Below are 5,243 nucleotides of genomic sequence, written 5' to 3'. Positions count from 1 at the left end.
TTAATTATATGCTTTACAAGAAACAGATTTCACTTCTTTCAAAAAACATATGATTCTTAGATGCCAAAGGTCTTTAAAAGTTCCACTAATTTACATGCCACTTATGGTTATTCTCAAACCGTGTGTTCAACAATGTTTTTCCTACACAACATTCAAGAAAAATTAATATGATATATTTTTTTCATGATACCATAAAGAAGCACTAAGAAGTCCATGTGTTCAGGTATATTTTAAATACATGTTTATCATTCAGAGTAAAATGCAATCTTCACACTTCAGTGGGAAAATCCCTGTCACGTAGGAACCACTCATCACTAACTCAGTGTAATTAAGGAGACCATTGAAAATACAAACTCTATTAAAGTATCTAATAACAAAAGATATAAATATGTACTAGAAACAGAGTTCTCACTCTCCATATACATATACATGTGCCATGTTCATTTTTAAAAATTGAAGTATAGTTGACACACAATGTTACATTAGTTTCAAGTGCACAACATAGTGACTCAACAGCTCGATACATTATGCTATGCTCACAAGTATAGCTACCATCTGTCACTATACAACACTATTACAATACCATAGACTATGTTCTCTATGCTGTAACTTTCATCCCTGTGACTTGCTCATTCCGTAACTGGAAACCTGTACCTCCCACTCTTCTTCACCCATTTTGCCCAACACCCCACTCCCTACCTCTCTGGCAACCACCAGATTATTCTCTGTATTTAAGGGTCTGTTTCTGCTTTGTTTGTTTTGTTTTGTTTTGTTTTGTTTTGTTTTGTTTTGTTTTTAGATGCCACATAAAGTGAAATCATACAGTATCTGTCTTTTCTCTGTCTGACTTATTTCACCTAGCAGAATACCCTCTAGGTCCATCCATGTTGTCACAAGGGGCAAGATATCATTCTTTTTTATGGCTGAGTAATATTTCATAATATACATACTATATCTTCCTTATCCATTAATCTATTGGTGGACACTTAGATTGCTTCTACATCTTGACTATTGTAAATAATGCTTCAATGAACATAGGGGTGCATATATCTTTTTGAATAAGTCTTTTCATATTCTTTGGATAAAAACCCAGTAGTAGAATTACTGGATCATATTGTATTTCTATTTTTAATGTTTTGAGGAACCTCCATACTATTTTCCACAGTGGCTGTACCACTTTGCATTACCACCAACAGTGAACAAGTGTTCCTTTGTCTTTGTTCCTTGCCACTTGTTATAACACTTGTTATTTCTTATCTTTTTGATACTAGCCATTCTGACTGGTGTAAGGTGATATATTATTGTGGCTTTGATTTGAATTTCCCTGATTATTAGTGATGTTGAGCATCATTTTATTTATCTGTTGTCCATCTGTGTATCTTCTTTGGGAAATGTCTATTCAGGTCTTCTGCCCATTTTTTAAAATTGGATTTTTTTTTTTTTTTTGGTGTTGAGTACTATGTACATTCTTTTAAGTTTATTTATTTATTTTGAGAGAGAGAGAGAATACACAAGCAGGGGAAGGGCAGAAAGAGAGAGAGGGAGAGAGAATCCTAAGCAGGCCCCACACTGTCAGCATGGAGCCCGAGGCAGGGCTCAAACCCAAAACCATAAGATCATGACCTGAGCTGAAATTAGGACTCAGATGCTTAACTGACTGAGGATCCCATGTATGTACATTTTATAGCATATTGCAAAACTAGGATCTTAACTATAACTCTACGTTTACTGAACAGAACAAAATACTATTATTAACTTTATGGGATGGATTTGCCCTTCAAAATAAAGATTGGGGGCGCCTGGGTGGCTCAGTCGGTTGGGCGTCCGACTTTGGCTCAGGTCATGATGTCACAGTCGGTGAGTTTGAGCCCTGCGTCGGGCTCTGACAGCTCAGAGCCTGGAGCCTGTTTCAGATTCTGTGTCTCCCTCTCTCTCTGACCATCCCCCATTCATGCTCTGTCTCTCTCTGTCTCAAAAATGAATAAACATTTAAAAAAAAATAAAAAAAAAAGATTGAAGGCAATAAATCTGCCCTAAGGAAACCATCACAATTATATAAAGATAAACCCTCATTTAAAATATTATACTTTGCAGAACAACTTATAGTAGCATAAAATAAACAATTTAAAATTCAACTAAAGGGAATTATCTAAATAAATTCAAATTTATTCCTAAGATGGTAAACTCTGTTGCCATTAAAACAACCTTTCCCAATAGTTTTAGTTTCATAAGACAATGGCCAAGACGGTGTTAGAGGAAAGAAGCGGGGGGGGGGGGGGGGGGTGTATTTTAAACTATATGTACCATGTGAATCCAATGAATGCATCTAAATAGACACACAAACAAAAAGACTGAAAAGAAATATTTCAAAATATTAAAACTTAGTAAGATTAAAGATATATTTAGTTTCTTCCTTAAAATTTTCCATACTTTGATGTTTTCCATAATAAGCATACATTACTTTGCTAATAAAAATAAAGAGCTTTTTAAAAGTTTAAAATCAGATTTGGAAACAAGCTCACCATTAGATTAAAAATGAAGTATGTATTCTTTAAAATCTTGAAATACAGGGGCGCCTGGGTGGCTCAGTTGTAAGCCTCCAACTTCGGCTCAGCTTGTGATCTCGGGGTTCATGGGTTTGAGCCCCACGTGGGGCTCTTGTGTTGACAGCTCAGAGTCTGGAGCCTGCTTTGGATACTGTGCCGCTCTTTGCCCCTCCCCCACTCTCCCTCTGTCTCTCTCTCTCTCTTTGAAAAATAAACATTAAAAAAATTTAATCTTGAAATACACATATCACAATTAAATAGAGTGTTTTTATGCTAATTTATCTAATTATTTTAGTAAATTGTCTTTTTTTGTGGTAGAGTAAAAATAAAGGGTGGTTATATTAAATCACATGAAACTAGATGACAGTGGGATGGACCTTTCTCAAATCACATGGCAATGACCAGAATTTCAGAATATATTCATTCATTCATTCATTCATTCATTCATTCATTCCTCCAAAGTATTTTTGCCTAGGAAGATTTCTGGTTGGGCTGGCTCCTGCTTGAGACTCTGGGGCGTGTCTCAATTATTTGAAAAAAAGTATCATACCCCAAACTTTTGGTATGACCAAATTAGAGGTCACCTAAAAAACCCTGGACATAAGATAACAAATAAGCATAAGAAGAGTCTGCAAGGTGGAAAGAAATGGATGGACTGCTTAGGGACCTCAAGGCTTGAGCAGCCATAGGGCAGTGGGTCTCCTGCGTTTCCTTATTACCTCTCATATATCCCCAGATTGGATCCAGCTGGCAGGAGCTTCCAACCTGGAACCACCAATGGGCACAAACTCCAAGAAAGGCCTGTTTCTTCAAGCAAAAGAATATGGAAAGGGGTGGCCCAGCAGACAAACTAGCACATGCTCCCACTGTGGTTTCAGCAGGACTGGATGGGAAACTGATATTCTATCCCTTCCTTCCCCAGGGGAGCACACTCCCCTGACTGGGGGCAGCGGCAGCAGGGCCCTGTATGGATCTGAGCCTCCACCCTCACTCAGCAGACAGCAACAAGACTTAAAGACATGGTGCAAGGTAAGCAGGTATGGGGGACTTGGGGCGTTAGGGTGGTTCAGTGCCAGTGTATTTCAGTCCCCCCCAGCCCAACCCATGCAGGTGAGGTTTAGTGAGGTGCTAAACCAAAACGCCCACCTGGCTGCAATGAAACTGAATGAGGCAGTGCAAAGCAGGGCTACTCTGAACTCCAGTCCCCCTTCTCTCCATATCTCACTCTCTCTCCCTTCTCAAAAGCATAACCAGGTGTGGAGTCAGTCTCTACCCCCACCTGGAGCCTAACAAGGCAGAATGAGTTACTAGGAGGCAGGGCTAGTTAGCACTTGACTTTCTCTCCTCTTCTGCTATCAGTGGAAAGCCCAGCTTAGAGCTGAGTTTTCACTCCCACTAGAGGCAATGCTGGGTGCTAGTGTTGTCTCACTTTCCTGGGAAGGTGTCAGCTAGGCCAAAGTGGGAGATGAACTTCTGCTCCATACATCTGCAAAGAGGCAATAGGAATCAGGCTCCACTTTTGCAGGACAGTGTGGGAAGTAGAGCCTAGGGAAGCAGAACATACCTAACTGGCCCTCTCATTACACTTGAATAGGTGTACTACCTGCTAAAAAAAAAAAAAAAAAAAAAGGAGATTAAGTGGTATCCAGAGTGTCCTAGGAAAATATCCAAAATATCCAGGATACATTCAAAAATCCTTGTCATACTAGGAAAATCACAACCTGAATGAGAAAAGACAATGCATGCTAACCCCAAGATGAATGATATATTGCAATTATCTGACAAAGATGTTAAAGCAGCCATCACTGAATATTTCAGCAAACAGTTATAAGTTCTCTTAAATCTTGGTGAAAAAATAGAAGTTATTTTTTAAAAATACCTACTAGAGATGAAGAGAACTGGAAAATATTTGTTTGATGGGCTCACTAGTAGAGCAGAAATGACAGAGAAGATCATCAGTGAACTTGAAGAAAGATCAATAGACTTTACCTTATCTGAACAATAAAGACAAAACAGAAAAATAAAATGAACAGAGTGTCAGGGACCTGAGCTAATATTTGTGTCATTAAAGTCCCCCAAATAGGGGAGAGAATGGAACTCAAAAGTTATTCAAAGAAATAATAGCAGAAATATTTCCAAATGTGGTGAAAGACATAAGCCTGTAGATTAAAGAGCTGTGTCAATATCAAATATAATAAATCCAGAGAATCACACCCCCCTAATAATAGATATTAGCTAAGAAGTGCAAAAACATCTGGGCTATAGAGAAAGGGCACATCATATTGCTTAATGATTCCTACTATTCCTTTTGTAAAAAATGAAAAAAACCAAAACACTCCCTAGGGTAGGCAGAATTCCACTTGGAACTTTATTAAGGCCTCAAAGTACTCATTTGCATATTCTCAAATTTTTGCTTTTCTTACTCCCGCCATTTATTTCTTGTGGATTTTTTTTTAAATTTTTTTTTTTCAACGTTTATTTATTTTTGGGACAGAAAGAGACAGAGCATGAACGGGGGAGGGGCAGAGAGAGAGGGAGACACAGAATCGGAAACAGGCTCCAGGCTCTGAGCCATCAGCCCAGAGCCCAATGCGGGGCTCGAACTCACGGACCGCAAGATCGTGACCTGGCTGAAGTCGGACGCTTAATCGACTGAGCCACCCAGGCGCCCCGTCTTGTGGATTTTTTTAATAAGGA

The sequence above is a fragment of the Felis catus genome, chromosome D3, assembly GCF_018350175.1.
Source record: "Felis catus isolate Fca126 chromosome D3, F.catus_Fca126_mat1.0, whole genome shotgun sequence".
NCBI lineage: Eukaryota > Metazoa > Chordata > Mammalia > Carnivora > Felidae > Felis > Felis catus.
This window is presented reverse-complemented; position numbering follows the sequence as displayed.